Genomic DNA, 19308 nt, shown 5'->3' with positions numbered 1-19308 from the left:
TGAGTAATGATAGGAGTCATCAGCTGATTAAAGTCGACGTCAGGAGAAACCGGTCCGCAGAGACACAAATCAATGGCCCAATCGAAATCACAGGTCAGGCAGTGAAATACAGGCTGGACACAGGTGAAGTAGGAGAACCGAAAAGATAATCCATATGCCGTGCTTAATATCGCCAACGGCATTGTGCCATAATATTCTAGCATGCGATTGCGGAACAGTGTCAGCAGCTGCAGGGTCGGAGGTTGCATAGGAGGGACATCCATATTTAAAAATGTAAAAAAGCACAAGAGCGTCCGCTGGTAATGCAAGTAAAAATGCAATCCACGAACCAGAGTGGAGAAAATGGAATGAAAGGGAGCAGGGATGACTCCAAAGATTTTCTCAAATGAAGTCACGAGACCACTGGTAACAACTTTAAAAAAGTGTGCCAGGGATTTTGTGGAGGATGCGTTAAAGATAGTCGGAAACATGTTGCTGAAATTGAAAGGCAAACCTGTGTACGGGTGTTCGCTATGTGAAGTACGAAAGTTTCACGGGCCGAACTCAAGGCCACCTCTCTCTGAGACAAAAGAGCTCTTATTCTTGTCATGCCGTTGAAACGTGTCCCAAGGTTGGTATTTGTGGCCAGATTGAAAACTCCCTATGTTCATGTGTGGGAGGAAATAGAACATTTCTGCAGCAAATAACCCGTTCACTTACTGTTACGATAAAAGGAATACTTTTAATTAACTCAGAACAATCTTCATTATTGAGCATCAAATAACTACCATTTTCCAACAACTTGAACGTGGGGATGATAGCAGGAACTGGCGTGCCTTGCAACACGCAAGCCATATTTGGTCGGTGTTTGTTGCATGAATCGTGTAACTGTATGTGCCTACACATTAGTGAATGATCTGGCGTCTCAGTGCATTCCTCTCCATTCAGATAAACTTCTTGATCATCTTTGAAACATCTGTATGTGTATGGAAGCGACCAGACCTCATGAACAAAAGCACTACCTAAAGGTTCATAAAGACCTATTGGTATATATTTCATACAATTTGAAAACTTATATAAAGCAAAAGGCAGCGTTATTAAACCGTGGATAAGGCATGTTGCCAAAAAACCCGCAATCCTCTGCTGATGATGTCACTGAGCATGTCATGAATGATGTAATATGTGACATCATCAGTAGTGGATTATGGGTAATAGTATCTCTAGTTTACTCCCCTATAGCTGTCTTTCTTTTAACATAAGTGTGTGTTTCCTTCCCTTATACTTACTGTTTTTGGTTCGCTTCCAGTTCGCGTACCAGCGAGCGAACTAGGAAGCGAACTAAGAGAAATAGAGGTTGGCACAGTTCCAAATATTGTACCAATTTTTTAATAACGGGGAGGTAGTTCTGAAAAGAACTTTTTTTTTATTTTTCTGAACATTTTTTTAATGTTTTTGAATTTTTCGGAACAGTTTTATATTTTTTGGGGTTTTTCTTGGAGGGGGCAATGAAAACGATTCATTGTAAAGGGCTCAACAGGAGCAACAAAACAAAAAAAAGAAGTATTTATTATTTTGGGCGTTTCGGACAAACTTGCATATGATAGTCAATAGCTCTGTTGATCAGAGTGATGCTTCTTTCTCCGTAGGAAATGAATCCATCGCAAAATACGCAGGTGTGTTTTACTTCACCAAATCTCATTTGTATATTTGGCACCATCTCCCTGCCCTCTGGTCCCGTTACTTCCGGTACAACAGATCTTCTGGCCATAATAGGGAGATTATCTAGGTCGTTCCGAAACTGTGCAGCACTGTAGTTGTTAGGATGCCACCTAGTCATATGGCGATGCATTGTGTAGTTTCCGAAACTGTATTTTTTGTCGGTCCCTCTGGACAGTCTATCTTGACATATAAGGCAAGTTACGTATCTTGCATTTACTTTTTTCTGACCTTTGGGAATTTTAAAAAATTGCCAAATGAAGTTTTCTTTCCGGTGAGACGTCTTGGGCTGCTCAGGCAAAAACTGCCTCTCTTCGTGCTCGTCCTCCTGTTCCTCTTCTTCTTCTTCTTGTTGAATTACAACTTGAGCAGGTGGTCCACTCTTCCTTGGATGTGGTGGAGGTGGTGGGGAAGCACCAGCTGAAGCTACTAAAGAAGCCATTGCTCAGTGATCACAAAGGGTCTTTCTCTCACAATGATGAAAGTCAGAGTGAGGAAAGAAGGAGGGATTTTCATCATTTGGGAAAAACAAGAGTTCTCAACCAATCAAAAGTGTTCATTTTAGATTATATGACCTAGTCTTACATCATTAGGAAACCAAAAGTGAAATGAACCAATGAAAAGTGTTATTACCAAGTCACATGACTTGCTGTGTTTACGTTAAGCGCTTTGCAGGGCCTCCCGGTTTGCTTCCAGAAACCTGCGCTTTGGCACTCGCTTCGCGTACCAGTTCGCTAACGTAGCACGTCATATGACGTATCACGCGACAACGTGGAACGTCATGCGGACGGGAGGCGTCACGATGTTGTTTTCTAACGCGGCACTTGCGGTAAAGAAACGTTTACCGGCTCGCGGTCTATTTCGCGGCATCAAGGTCAGCTAACGGGAAGCTTCCCGATTCGCGAAGCGGGAACGAAGAAAAAAAAATATTTTAAAAAAAAATTATTCATAAACATATAAAATATATTTTTGGATTTAAAGAAGAATACATTTTACAGCTACAGATATTAGCTGTTAAAAAAACAATGAAATTCACAGAAAAAACCATAGGTTATAGACCATATATAGTTAGGAATTAGCATTTACAAAACCTTGAAAATTCACTGAAAAAACCATAGGTTATAGACCATATATAGTTAGGAATTAGCATTTAGAAAACCTTATTTCACTCACACAAAACCATTGAAATTCCATATATAGTTAGTTGCACTAACTATATATCGCGCACCCGCAATCCACTGCTGATGATGTCACATATTACATCATTCATGACATGGTCAGTGACATCACTGATGACATCACTGATGACAACATCCAGTGATTATGTGTTTCTGTAAAGTTTAAATATGTTTTACATATTGAAGAATGAGTGGATGTATAAGTGTCTGAATGAAGGTTTTAGTAGGTGCGTGATTGACTGTATGAGTGAGTGATTAAATGCGTCTTACTAAATGCACGGGTTAGTGACTAAACTGTCTGAAAGTGTGCATCAGTATGTCTGTTGTTGTGCAAGCTGCTGCATGTGTTGATCAGTAGCTATATAAGTAGCTATATGGGTTATTGATTGGTTGCACAAGTATTTGTATGGGAGACTGAGTGTGTGTATGGCTGGCTGGGAGGTGTGTGACTCTGTGCAGATCAATGTGTACTTGTATCAGTGATTCTATAAGAGAGTAAGTATGTGTTAGTATATGTTTGAAAATGTAAGGTACTCTATGTTTAACTGTGTAGATTAGAAAATGGAAGTGTGATTGATTCTTTACAGGACTGACTAGGTGTGTGAGTAACTCCATGGATGAGTGGCAGAGTGTGAGTGTCTGTATAGGTGTATGAGTGCATATGATAGTGTTGTAAAGATGAGTGATTGTATGTATGAATGATTGTATGGGTGAATGAGTGAATGTGTGTGTAGACGTAGGAATCAGTGAATGCGTATGTAGTAACTAGTATTGGTGTGTCAATGGTTTCAAAAATTATACTCTGTATTTAACACTGGGTGTAACAGAGGTTATATTAAAGTTGAGGAGATGCATTGTATTGTCACATTAATGATATCATCATTGATGTGACCATTGATGTCAAAAGAGATATCATCAGTGATGTCATTTGAGATGTCATCAGTGATGTCATCAGTGATGTCACTGACCATGTCATGAATGATGTAATATGTGACATCATCAGCAGTGGATTGCGGGTGCGCGATATATAGTTAGTGCAACTAACTATATATGGAATTTCAATGGTTTTGTGTGAGTGAAATAAGGTTTTCTAAATGCTAATTCCTAACTATATATGGTCTATAACCTATGGTTTTTTCAGTGAATTTTCAAGGTTTTGTAAATGCTAATTCCTAACTATATATGGTCTATAACCTATGGTTTTTTCTGTGAATATATATATATATATATTAGGTAATATATATATATATATATATATATTCACTGAAAAAACCATAGGTTATAGACCATATATAGTTAGGAAATAGCATTTAGAAAACCTTATTTTACTCACACAAAACCATTGAAATTCCATATATAGTTAGTTGCACTAACTATATATCGCGCACCTGCAATCCACTGCTGATGATGTCACATATTACATCATTCATGACATGGTCAGTGACATCACTGATGACATCACTGATGACATCTCAAATGACATCACTGATGACATCTCATTTGACATTACTGATCACATCACTGATGACATCATTCATGTGATGATACAATGAACCTCTTCAGACTCTAATATAACCTTAGATACACTCAGTGTAAACAGACACTCACAGACTGTCACTCATCCATGGAGTTACTCACACACCTAGTCAGTCTTGCAAAGAATCAATCACACCTCGATTTCCTCAACTATATAGTTATACACACCTTACTTATTGGAACATATAATAACACATATTTACTCTGTTATACAATCCCTGATACAAGTTCACAATAATCCATACAGCCACTCACACATTCACTGGCTCTTATGCACAGTTATTTATATATGTCAACTATCACATGTACTGTGTTTTACATATGTACTTACTTTGACATGTAGCACTGAGATATCCATTCACTCACCAATACACTCATGCACACAGTCAACCGCCCATACAGATGTTTCCACATGCACTTTTGAACCCATACATCTAGTGAATCAACTGCTCACACATCTATGCACAGAGTCATACACCTCCCAGACACCCACACACACACTCAGTCTCCCATACAAATACTTGGGCAACTAATCAATAACCCATATAGTTAGTCATATAGCTAATGATCAACACATGCATCAGATTACAAAACAACAGACACAATGATGCACAATTTAAAACAGTTTAGTCACTAACCCATGCACTCAGTGAGACACATTTAATCACTCACTTATACAGTCAGTCATGCACCTACTAAATCCTTCATCCAGACACTTATACATCCACTCATTCTTCAATATGTAAGACATATTTTAACTTTACAGAAGCATACAGTCACTGGATGTTGTCATCAGTGATGTCATCAGTGATGTCATTTGAGATGTCATCAGTGATGTCATCAGTGATGTCACTGACCATGTCATGAATGATGTAATATGTGACATCATCAGCAGTGGATTGCAGGTGCGCGATATATAGTTAGTGCAACTAACTATATATGGAATTTCAATGGTTTTGTGTGAGTAAAATAAGGTTTTCTAAATGCTATTTCCTAACTATATATGGTCTATAACCTATGGTTTTTTCAGTGAATTTTCAAGGTTTTGTAAATGCTAATTCCTAACTATATATGGTCTATAACCTATGGTTTTTTCTGTGAATTTCATTGGTTTTTTAACAGCTAATATCTGTAGCTGTAAAATGTATTCTTCTTTAAATCCAAAAATATATTTTATATGTTTATGAATATTTTTTTTTTAAAATATTTTTTTTTCTTCGTTCCCGCTTCGCGAATCAGGAAGCTTCCCGTTAGCTGACCTTGATGCCGCGAAATAGACCGCGAGCCGGTAAACGTTTCTTTACCGCAAGTGCCGCGTTAGAAAACAACATCGTGACGCCTCCCGTCCGCATGACGTTCCACGTTGTCGCTTGATACGTCATATGACGTGCTACGTTAGCGAACTGGTACGCGAAGCGAGTGCCAAAGCGCAGGTTTCTGGAAGCAAACAGGGAGGCCCTGCAAAGCGCTTAACGTAAACACAGCAAGTCATGTGACTTGGTAATAACACTTTTCATTGGTTCATTTCACTTTTGGTTTCCTAATGATGTAAGACTAGGTCATATAATCTAAAATGAACACTTTTGATTGGTTGAGAACTCTTGTTTTTCCCAAATGATGAAAATCCCTCCTTCTTTCCTCACTCTGACTTTCATCATTGTGAGAGAAAGACCCTTTGTGATCACTGAGCAATGGCTTCTTTAGTAGCTTCAGCTGGTGCTTCCCCACCACCTCCACCACATCCAAGGAAGAGTGGACCACCTGCTCAAGTTGTAATTCAACAAGAAGAAGAAGAAGAGGAACAGGAGGACGAGCACGAAGAGAGGCAGTTTTTGCCTGAGCAGCCCAAGACGTCTCACCGGAAAGAAAACTTCATTTGGCAATTTTTTAAAATTCCCAAAGGTCAGAAAAAAGTAAATGCAAGATACGTAACTTGCCTTATATGTCAAGATAGACTGTCCAGAGGGACCGACAAAAAATACAGTTTCGGAAACTACACAATGCATCGCCATATGACTAGGTGGCATCCTAACAACTACAGTGCTGCACAGTTTCGGAACGACCTAGATAATCTCCCTATTATGGCCAGAAGATCTGTTGTACCGGAAGTAACGGGACCAGAGGGCAGGGAGATGGTGCCAAATATACAAATGAGATTTGGTGAAGTAAAACACACCTGCGTATTTTGCGATGGATTCATTTCCTACGGAGAAAGAAGCATCACTCTGATCAACAGAGCTATTGACTATCATATGCAAGTTTGTCCGAAACGCCCAAAATAATAAATACTTCTTTTTTTTGTTTTGTTGCTCCTGTTGAGCCCTTTACAATGAATCGTTTTCATTGCCCCCTCCAAGAAAAACCCAAAAAAATATAAAACTGTTCCGAAAAATTCAAAAACAGTAAAAAAATGTTCAGAAAAATAAAAAAAAAAGTTCTTTTCAGAACTACCTCCCCGTTATTAAAAAATTGGTACAATATTTGGAACTGTGCCAACCTCTATTTCTCTTAGTTCGCTTCCTAGTTCGCTCGCTGGTACGCGAACTGGAAGCGAACCAAAAACAGTAAGTATAAGGGAAGGAAACACACACTTATGTTAAAAGAAAGACAGCTATAGGGGAGTAAACTAGAGATACTATTACCCATAATCCACTACTGATGATGTCACATATTACATCATTCATGACATGCTCAGTGACATCATCAGCAGAGGATTGCGGGTTTTTTGGCAACATGCCTTATCCACGGTTTAATAACGCTGCCTTTTGCTTTATATACGTTTTCAAATTGTATGAAATATATACCAATAGGTCTTTATGAACCTTTAGGTAGTGCTTTTGTTCATGAGGTCTGGTCGCTTCCATACACATACAGATGTTTCAAAGATGATCAAGAAGTTTATCTGAATGGAGAGGAATGCACTGAGACGCCAGATCATTCACTAATGTGTAGGCACATACAGTTACACGATTCATGCAACAAACACCGACCAAATATGGCTTGCGTGTTGCAAGGCACGCCAGTTCCTGCTATCATCCCCACGTTCAAGTTGTTGGAAAATGGTAGTTATTTGATGCTCAATAATGAAGATTGTTCTGAGTTAATTAAAAGTATTCCTTTTATCGTAACAGTAAGTGAACGGGTTATTTGCTGCAGAAATGTTCTATTTCCTCCCACACATGAACATAGGGAGTTTTCAATCTGGCCACAAATACCAACCTTGGGACACGTTTCAATGGCATGACAAGAATAAGAGCTCTTTTGTCTCAGAGAGAGGTGGCCTTGAGTTCGGCCCGTGAAACTTTCGTACTTCACATAGCGAACACCCGTACACAGGTTTGCCTTTCAATTTCAGCAACATGTTTCCGACTATCTTTAACGCATCCTCCACAAAATCCCTGGCACACTTTTTTAAAGTTGTTACCAGTGGTCTCGTGACTTCATTTGAGAAAATCTTTGGAGTCATCCCTGCTCCCTTTCATTCCATTTTCTCCACTCTGGTTCGTGGATTGCATTTTTACTTGCATTACCAGCGGACGCTCTTGTGCTTTTTTACATTTTTAAATATGGATGTCCCTCCTATGCAACCTCCGACCCTGCAGCTGCTGACACTGTTCCGCAATCGCATGCTAGAATATTATGGCACAATGCCGTTGGCGATATTAAGCACGGCATATGGATTATCTTTTCGGTTCTCCTACTTCACCTGTGTCCAGCCTGTATTTCACTGCCTGACCTGTGATTTCGATTGGGCCATTGATTTGTGTCTCTGCGGACCGGTTTCTCCTGACGTCGACTTTAATCAGCTGATGACTCCTATCATTACTCACGAGTTGATTTGTCCTGGCGAAAGGATTATGGCTGTGGCATTGATGCATGGACTACTTGGTCCCTGGAATTTACTGGCGGCAGCACAGTCTTTCTTGGAACACAGCTTTCTTGAAAACCCACCGAGCTGTCCTCTGATGGTGATAGAGGATCCGGTGCTGGGAGAGCACGTATGTTCTTTTCCGCTTTTAAATTGGATGGCTGAACTGTTTTCGGATGAAGACGGTGACTTCCTATTGGAGGCTGTTGCAGCTTATTTTGCATACACAGTTATGTCATAGACCTTTTTCATGTTTCATATGCTGAGTACTAGCATTTCATTGACAATTCATTGACTTATTTGTCAAGTTTTTATTATTTACCTTGCCTATTGGCTTAAGACTCGATAAAGTACTTGGCTGTTTTATTTTTCTTTAGCATTGAATTTTCCTAGTTTTTAATGCTTTACCTTGCGGACCGTCCACATATAAACTTGCAATCTGCTCTCATGAGATGGCACTTCTATTATCTTATTCAGTTCGTTTCCGGATCATGAGGAGGTGTCATCTAGGTCCTGGATATCTTTACACCGTGTTAAGTTAGCATGGGCTCATTACCGGTTTAAACGCCATTTTTCCTTTTTTGCAACTTCTGCACACGACACTTAGTTGTTGCTTTAGCTTTCCACCTAGTAGTTCATCGTGGTTTACATGAGAATAATATGTTATTGGTCTACTATCTGCTTTACTTGTTAAACTATATCTGTACAGCGAGTGCTAAAGTTTCAAGAACAACACGATACAGAATTGTTATGAGGTCTGATCTCCACGACTTCATACTCATAACATAAGTGCAGCTTCTGCCAATTCTGGGCATGAGGCAGGTTTTATATTGCTTTGCCGAACACACATACACAACAGTTGATGCGGTTCACATGAAGAGAGAGCTGGTGTATGCTGATGTGATTCCTTCAAATCTAAGACACTAAAGTATGGGCACGCCCTAAACCAACACAAAGAGACCTTCTTAGCAAATAATATAATATGTGTATTAGGGAGGGTGAGATATAAGCAGCCGCGGGCCGTGGAGGGAGTTACGGTGAGGCAGGGAGGCGGGGAGGGGGAGAAGCAGGGTGGAGCCCTCTCTACCTTGCCCCTCCCCCTCCCCGCCTCCCTGCCCCACCGTAACTCCCTCCACGGCCCGCGGCTGCTTATAAGTGTTGCTAACTCTTATTCATTTACAGCATGTTAACATACTGTCACCATTCGCTTTTTATGTACTAGTAACTATGCTGGTAATTTTGCTACTGATAATATGTGTACTTGTATTCTCCACCCTGCTTCTCCCCCTCCCCGCCTCCCTGCCTCACCGTAACTCCCTCCACGGCCCGCGGCTGCTTATAAGTGTTGCTAACTCTTATTCATTTACAGCATGTTAACATACTATCACCATTCACTTTTTATGTACTAGTAACTATGCTGGTAATTTTGCTACTGATAATATGTGTACTTTTATTATCTAAGGTACTACGCCTGAGAAGACGGCATTAGTAAATAAACATTTCAAATACACATGTGTTCTTCTTAACTCCATGTTCTGGTTTCTAAGAAATATATAACGACCGACTGTTCATGAGTTCCACGTATCCTGAGGTACTATAAGTTTATATTCTGGATTGTCTAAACATTGAGAGTTTGTTATATCCAATGTGACACTGTACCTAGCTTGCTAAATAGTTTTTGATTACTAACGTGAGTTTTGGGACACCCTAATTCGCCGAGGTTCCAATCCTCTGTCCACAGTTCTGTGTGAGAACAGAAACCCTGCGACAGGGGCACCCCCGACCCTTGCTGGACCTTCATCACACTTGCGATACAACTCCAGCAATGCGCCACCTTTACGGCACAGATACATCACGCATCTGTGCTGTTTTTGCCCCATGATGCGCCGCATTGTAAATGCAGCACACCATAGGTGACGGAACAGCGGCACAGAATGACTAACACATCCCTGGTGATGCGCCAGTCATCATAAATCTATCCCTATGCTTCTTATCTTGTTAGAGATGAACCGCCATATGTATCATCAAAGTTATTTGCATTTCCTAAATAGCGAACTTTAAGGAATAAATAGCGATTCTTTACCATTCCTAGTTTGCGATGAGCTATTTGCTAATTAGCAGAATGTAGCCCAATGAAGCCCAATGTAGCCCAATGTAGCCCAAAGATGGCCGCCAGACACACAAAAAAACAAATGTAGCCCAAATATCAGCCAGATGTAGCCCAACTATAGCCCAGTGACAGAATGACCAATCAGCTTCGCAAACCTCCGTTACGCGAAGCGGAGCGCTGTTACAGATATATATCTTTTTTTGAACGTTAATTTCTCAAAATCCACTGGAGCACATATATTGAGACCTAGCAAAGGCACATCGGGCTACCAGTCCCTAATATTTTGCCAAGTTTCGTGCAAATCCATTCAGCCGTTCAATTATTATTTTTATTATTTTTTTTTGCCCCGCGGGGCCCTTTTAAAACCTCCACATCAAACCTAGGGGGTCAGCGAGGATCTACTATGCCCCCTTATAGTTATTTCCCCCTTTGTTTTGACCTCCTCTTGTCTCTCGATCCTACCGAGAGACAAGATGGCGGCCGCTACGGACTGTTTGGAATGTTGACAGACGCCGGAGAACCAATCAGCTTCGCTTCACAAAGCTCCGTTGCGCGAAAAGTCCGCGAACCAGAGCGCTAACCGGTCCGCTGTTACAGATATATATCTTTTTTTAAACGTTAATTTCTCAAAATCCACTGGAGCACATATATTGAGACCTACAAAAGGCACATCGGGCTACCAGTCCCTACAATTTTGCCAAGTTTCGTGCAAATCCATTCAGCCGTTCGGGCTAAAAGTGAGGCCAACCGCCCTATGGAAAACTCAATGTTAAAAACACGTTTTGGGACCCCCCTTTTTTCTCGGCCCCCACTGGACGAACCCCCCCCAAATTTTCAAGGGCTGCTCAGAAACAAAATGTGCCATTTTCCTGAAAATTTCAGCCAATTCCGTCCACAAACGCCAAAGTTATTAGACATAGAATTTTCAAAAAACCCATAGAGAAAAAATCCTAACTATATATACCTACTGGCGACCGCCAGTAGGTAACGGTCGCCAGTAGGTATATATAGTTAGGATGTTTTCTCTATGGGATTTTTGAAAATTCTATTACCAACTTTTGGAGATATTCGCGCTAAGCGCGAATATCTCCAAAAAGTAACACCTGCCCTGAGCAGTTCTTAGCCATGTTATCCAATGGGAGGTGGATAACATGGCTAAGAGCATTAGCTCGGTAATGCATGAATATCGCTGACTTTTCAGCGATATTAATGCATTGCGGCCGTTTTTTATCGCATTTGCGATAAACCTTGATAATAGCAAGGTTTATCTGCGATAATTTCTGACGATGCTTAGCGGTAAAAAATTCGCTGCTAAGCATCGTTAGGGTAAATATCGCTTAACTTTGGTAATATGCCCCAACGTCTGTTAACGTTCGATTCGAAGGAAATCAGGAAGTGTTGAAAAACATTGTCTGCGCCATCTTGCCTTTTTTCAAATGCCACACTTTTGTCGTGCACGGCAGCCATTTTAGATGACTTGACCAGACCCACTCTCTGCACGCTGTCGATCCTTAGCATGGCTCCCCACCCTCGCAAGCATCTCCCCCAGGCACTGGTCACCCCCGCTCTCTGTCTTATGCATGGGCAATAAACCTCCCCCATCTGCGCTGCTCTTCCCTGAGAATCACACCCTGTGCCCGCCCGACACCTCCCTTTCGCCCTATTCAATACCGCACCCTCTGACACTCCTCTTCCTCTGTGTCCGATTGTCCAGGCCGGTCCCAGGCTATCAGCTAGCCCTGCAGATGTAGTTTATGGCCCCAGCTGTAAAGAATTACCCCTCTTCAAAGGAGTTATAGTAGATCAAGGCCCACACCCGATGAGATCCGTCACACCACACGCGTTCCTACTATCTGAAAACCATCCTGTATTGTGATTGGGGAGGGGACCGAGCCTGAAGCGGAAGATTCCAGGGATGACTCTTTGTACATCAAAGTTTTTACAATTATGTGTCACATTAAAAATATATAGCACTCCAACAAAGTAGTAGGATTATAAAACTTTAATAACTTATAAATATATACAACAAAACAAAAACAGTAAAAACATTTAAACATTTTTAGGGAAAAAGAAGGAAGTAGCGGTCGGTTGTGCGAATAGTCCCAAGGCAGCACAACGTCCAGATTTCTGGACGGCACCCAGGTGATGTTGCCTGGGTGCCGCACTGATTTCGGTATCCGGCGTGGGGCGTCGCGGGGGGTGGGTCATCAGTAGCGGTCTGTTGTGCGAATAGTTCCAAGGCAGCAGAACGATGGCACCAAGGTGATGTCCAGTAAGTTGCCGCCTTCCGAATAACGGCGTGGGGCGCCCCGGGGGGGGGGGAGGCGGCGTGAACAGGCCTCCCCAGGTGGAGCCTCGTCTGCTGTAGTGGGGCGCCCCTTTACCGTTTCAGTTGCCATTCCGTCCGCTTTTGGTCCACTGTGTCAAAATCCGCAATTCAGCTGAGTTGCCGCCCTCCGAATAACGGCGTGGGGCGCCCCGGGGGGGGGGGGAGGCGGCGTGAACGGGCCTCCCCAGGTGGAGCCTCGTCTGCTGTAGTGGGGCGCCCCTTTACCGTTTCAGTTGCCATTCCGTCCGCTTTTGGTCCACTGTGTCAAAATCCGCAATTCAGTTGAGTTGCGCCCACTCTTGCGGTGCAGCGATAGGCGGCTGTCACAGGACTCTCAAAATGGCGGCAGGCTCTTTCCTTTTTGGGCCTGGTCCACTGAAATGGCCCTGGGACACCTTGGAAATCGGACGCTTGTCTGCTAGGTCTTGGACCCCATTCTCGAAAGCGTCCCCTCCGCCTTGAGGATTCTACAAAAGTCTTGGGGGCCCCCGACTCCTGTAGGCTTCCGGTGGGGAGCGGCTGCCATGATTGCTCGCGGAATGACCACGACGGAGCCACGAGATGGTGGTGCTTTCATGCTGACGCCAGCTTCAGTCTGAAACATCCAGAAACAAGGTGGGGCTTTCATCGTTTGGGAAAAAAAAATAGTTTTCATCCAATGAAAAGTGTTATTTTTAGGTCATATGATCAAGCCTTCCATCATTAGGAAACCAAAAGTAAAATGAACCAATGAAAAGTTTTATAAACAAGTCACATGACCTGTTATGCGGCATAGGGTATAAAAAGCGTAGAAAATCCGTTGGCACGTGAGGCGGCGTCAGTAGCGGACCGATGTGCGAATAGGCCGAAGGCAGCACAACGCGCCAAGATCCGGATGGCACCGAGGTGGTGTCCAGCAAGTTGTCGCACTGGTGTGGCCATCCTACAATGCTGAAAGTCGGCGTGGGGCGCCCCGTTGGCCTGTGAGATGGCGGCAGTAGCGGACCGATGTGCGAATGGGGCCAAAGGCAGCGCAACAATATTTTCTGAATAGAAGACACCACAAGGCGCTGAGATGCCAAGATCCGGATGGCACCGAGGTGGTGTCCAGCAAGTTGTCGCACTTGTGTGGCCATCCTACAATGCTGAAAGTCGGCGTGGGGCGCCCCGTTGGCCTGTGAGATGGCGGCAGTAGCGGACCGATGTGCGAATGGGGCCAAAGGCAGCGCAACAATATTTTCTGAATAGAAGACACCACAAGGCGCTGAGATGCCAAGATCTGGATGGCACCGAGGTGGTGTCTAGTAAGTTGCACTGGTGTGGCCATCCTACAATGTTGAAAGTCGGCGTGGGGCGCCCCGTTGGCCTGTGAGATGGCGTCAGTAGCGGACCGATGTGCGAATGGGGCCAAAGGCAGCGCAACAATATTTTCTGAATAGAAGACACCACAAGGCGCTGAGATGCCAAGATCCGGATGGCACCGAGGTGGTGTCTAGTAAGTTGCACTGGTGTGGCCATCCTACAATGCTGAAAGTCGACGTGGGGCGCCCCGTTGGCCTGTGAGATGGCGTGAGTAGCGGACCGATGTGCGAATGGGGCCAAAGGCAGCGCAACAATATTTTCTGAATAGAAGACACCACAAGGCGCTGAGATGCCAAGATCCGGATGGCACCGAGGTGGTGTCTAGTAAGTTGTCGCACTGGTGTGGCCATCCTACAATGCTGAAAGTCGGCGTGGGGCGCCCCGTTGGCCTGTGAGATGGCGTCAGTAGCGGACCGATGTGCGAATGGAGCCAAAGGCAGCGCAACAATATTTTCGGAATAGAAGACACCACAAGGCGCTGAGATTCGGTTAGCACCGAGGTGGTGTCTAGCAAGCTACGCAGCTGAGTTGCATGCGCACTTGCGGCGAATAGGTCGAAGGCAGCACAACAATGTTTACTGAATAGAAGACACCACAAGGCGCTGAGATTCGGTAGGCACCGAGGTGGTGTCTAGCAAGTTGCCGTACTGGTGTGGCCATCCTACAATCCTGCTCCGAATAACGGCGTGGGGTGCCCGAAGGGGGGGGGGGGAGGCGGCGTGAACGGGCCTTCCTAGGTGGAGGCTCGTCTGCTGTAGTGGGGCACCCCTTTACCGTTTCAGTTGCCATTCAGCTGAGTTTCGGCCGCTCTTGATGCTACAGCGACAGGCGGCTGCAAGAGGACTCTCAAAATGGCGGCCTGTTCTTTGGATTTGGGCCTGGTCCACTAAAATGGCCCTGGGACACCTTAGAACTCGGACGCTCGAATTTTTTTTCCTTTCCTCTACATGCAAAAAAAGGTAAATGCCCGGTACGTTACACGCTTCATCTGCCACGATGTACTCTCCAGAGGAACCGAAAAAAAATATAGTTATGGTAACTATACCATGCATCGTCATATGGAGAGGTGGCACCGATTAATTATAGTGCTGCATAAAAGAGAGATTTGGAGGAGAACCCCCGACCTGCCAGTACATTCATCAAAGAAGTGGCACTGACAGCATCAGAGGCAAGGGAAACGGTCCCAAATATTTAGAAGAACTTTGGAAAGATTAAAATGACATGTTTAGATTGTGGCAAATTAATTTCATGTGGACAGATGAGTGTTACTCTAATAAATACAGCATATGAACATCATCATAGTCGATGGTTGGTAGAGACATTTTGACTATATCCTGGACCTGCCCGTCCTCGCCCAAAATGGCGCCGGAATAAATGGGACTCGTAACTCCTTGTTGTGTACTGGTTGCACAACCTTGATATCACGAGATACGTATGCAGTTTTGAAGCACATGGCGGGCGGGGACGAGAATAGATTGAATATTTCGATATCCCTATTGATATTATGTTCTGATGTGTTATTGATTACTGTACTATTGAAAGTTCGAATTAATGTCACCCATGGTACTTGCCCGCAAATGTATATCTAGATAATTTTATTGTAAGTGGCCCTGTCGTATTTTAATTATAAAATGTACGTCCACCGATTCCGCAACTGTTAGACACTTTAGTTCTTGCAACCTAATGGCCCGCCCGTTACGTTCCTCTACAGTGTAAATGTCTACTCATCATATACGATTACAGTTTGCTCCGTGGCCGGCCCACGTGGTTATAGGCCCGTATTTGTATAATGACATTTTCACAATAAAGGTTTTTAAAAGAAAACATGGTAGTAGTATATACATTGGTAAAGTTTTTAATAATAGTCACTGTTTTCGAATCAGTAAAAGGCAAGTGAAATAAAGCAGTCCAATTACATGAAGGGTAAAAGGTATAATACGCAGGAACGCAGTAAAGATAAATGGTCAAGGGCTGTTGTGTTTTCTACTCCTGCAACATAAAGTGATCGATAAGAGTCTGATATTCAGGCGTATCGGCGACTAAGACAGCAGGCCGACCCTCTTTTGCTCAACGGCTCCGTCATGGGACGAAGAAACGCCCTTTTTCTCGAAAAAGGAATATATTTTACTTGCAGGACAGTTGTAAATTTTCCGGGAAAGTACATTAGCCTGGAACATTATAACATATATTTAAGAAAAAATAATGTTCGAAAGCATCATTAGAATAAGAAAAGTAAAATGAACCAATGAAAAGTTTTATTAACAAGTCATATGACCTGTTATGCTTACGTTACGCGCTGCGCGTCGCGCCCCGGATCACTTCCGGATGCGCTAACGCGGCGCGTCATATGACGCATTACGCGACAACGCAGGTCTAGAATATAGTCAAAATGTCTCCACCAACCAGCGGTCGGAACACAACCCCTTTCAGCAGGCTAAATAGTTCTGTTAAATGACAACAGAAGGGACAGGCAACAAGAACCATCAGTGAAAGAGGGGAGGGCTAGTTCTTCTCTACCGGGTCACGTTGGGGCGCTACCGGAACTGATCGAATTTGTAGTCTACAGTGTTTCTGGATGTTTCAGACTGAAGCTGGCGTTAGCATGAGAGCACCACCATTTCGTAGCTCCGTCGTGGCCATTCGACGAGCAATAATGCTAGCCGCTCTCCACCAGAAGCCTACGGGAGTCGGGGGCCCCCAAGACTTTTGTAGAATCTTCAAGGCTGAGGGGACGCTTTCGAGAATGGAGCCCAATCTCTAGCAGACAAGCGTCCGAGTTCCAAGGTGTCGCAGGGCAATTTTAGTGGACCACGCCCAAATCTGAAGAGCCGGCCGCCATTTTGAGAGTACTGTGGCAGCCGGCTATCGCTGCACCGCAAGAGCGGGAGCAACTCAACTAAATGGTGAGCGAAACGCTGTAGTTGAAAGAGCGGGCGGTAAACAGCTGAATAGCGGAAGAGGCACAGTGTAGCAAAAGCGGGCGGAATGGCAACTGAAATGGTAAAGGGGCGCCCCACTACAGCGTGTCTTTAGGTGAAACGGATTGTGGGACAAGGTCAAGAATGGAAGAGTTACCAAAAGGAAAAAAGTTCCGCTTGATCCCGGGAGCCGGCCACCTATGTCGGGGGCGATCTCAGGCTACACCAGGAGAACACGACTTGGGGAGGGAGCCGGAGCCAAGCGCCCCCTCCGAGTCCGCGCCATCACACCGTCCCTCGGGGGCCTCCGTCAAGCGGTTCAGGGTGGCACCGCATTACATTGTTCACAAATGCAGTCACGTCCTCAAACAGTCCCCACTTTACTTTGACAATAGTGAAGCTGAAGCAAGTGCAAATAGGCTTCAGAGAGTGTTACAAGCACTCCTCAAAACTTTGAACCATCAGAGTGCATGAGTTTCATGCTCGATCGATTGAGCTAGCCGGATCGGGCAACAAAAAGTATAAAATAGTTATGTAAATAGTTGTTTAATAAAATGTTTTACCCTGTTACTTTGCTGGTGTGTTGTATATATTTGTAATATTTGCATAGAGTTTATCGTTATTTTGGGCGGGGTGGGTGGCGGAGCCGAGCTGTATTGCAGCCATCATGGTGTGGAGTTCAGTTCATCTCAATAGTTTCGTGTTTGTCATGAGGGGTTGTTCCTAATGTTTCTATTTTAGCGAGGTCAAAAAGAGATCCCATTAGTGGCCTACTGATTTTGCTCGATTCCTTTTGTTTTTTTACACGATTTTTCGCTATCTGCAAAGACTAAACAGAGTATTGCGACTCTGTGCTTGTTTGTAAATAGAGAATGAACCAAAGAGAACCAATTCTAAAACAGTAAATGCTTGGATAACAATCAATCAAATGGAGAGAGAAGCAGGCACGACGGATTACAACGGGGGCAAAGGCCTGCGTTAACTACCCTTCACTATCTGCAAAGAGAGAGTACTCCTAATAGAAATGAGGGGGAGGGGGGGCAGCATTCAAAGCAGATCAGTGTGCATAAACACGAAAATGTTTTTACTTACCACGTACTTGACATTCGACAGCTTATGATATTTGCTATTAAAAAACCATTGAAATTCACTGAAAAAACCATAGGTTAGAGACCATATATAGTTAGGAATTAGCATTTAAAAAACCTTGAAAATTCACTGAAAAAACCATAGGTTATAGACCATATATAGTTAGGGCTTAGCATTTAAAAAACCTTATTTTACTCACACAAAACCATTGAAATTCCATATATAGTTAGTTGCACTAACTATATATCGCGCACCCGCAATCCACTGCTGATGATGTCACATATTACATCATTCATGACATGGTCAGTGACATCCCTGATGACATCACCGATGACATCTCAAATGACATCACTGATGACATCACTGATGACATCTCAAATGACATCACTGATGACATCATCTAGTGTCTGTGTGTTTTTGTAAAGTTTAAATATGTTTTACATATTGAAGAATGAGTGGATGTATGGAAGACTGAGTGTGTGTGTGGCTGGCTGGGAGGTGTGTCAATGTGTACTTGTATCAGTGATTGTATAAGAGAGTAAGTATGTGTTAGTATATCTGTGAAAAGTATGGTGTTCTGTGTTTAACTGTATAGATGAGGAAATCGAAGTGTGATTGATTCTTCACAGGACTGACTAGGTGTATGAGTGCATATGATAGTGTTGTAATAATGAGTGACTGTATGTATGAGTGATTGTATGGGTGAATAAGTGAATGTGTGTGTAGACGTAGGAATCAGTGAGTGCGTATGTAGTAACTGGTATTGGTGTGTCATGATGTCATCAGTGATGTCATTTGAGATGTCATCAGTGATGTCATTTGAGATGTCATCAGTGATGTCATCAGTGATGTCACTGAAGTATGGTGTTCTGTGTTTAACTGTATAGATGAGGAAATGGAAGTGTGATTGATTCTTTACAGGACTGACTAGGTGTGTGAGTAACTCCATGGATGAGTGGCAGTGTGTGAGTGTCTGCATAGGTGTATGAGTGCATATGATAGTGTTGTAATAATGAGTGACTGTATGTATGAGTGATTGTATGGGTGAATGAGTGAATGTGTGTGTAGACGTAGGAATCAGTGAGTGCGTATGTAGTAACTGGTATTGATGTGTCATGATGTCATCAGTGATGTCATTTGAGATGTCATCAGTGATGTCATCAGTGATGTCATTTGAGATGTCATCAGTGATGTCATCAGTGATGTCAATGACCATGTCATGAATGATGTAATATGTGACATCA

This window comes from Lissotriton helveticus, chromosome 4_2, assembly GCF_964261635.1.
Source record: "Lissotriton helveticus chromosome 4_2, aLisHel1.1, whole genome shotgun sequence".
NCBI lineage: Eukaryota > Metazoa > Chordata > Amphibia > Caudata > Salamandridae > Lissotriton > Lissotriton helveticus.
This window is presented reverse-complemented; position numbering follows the sequence as displayed.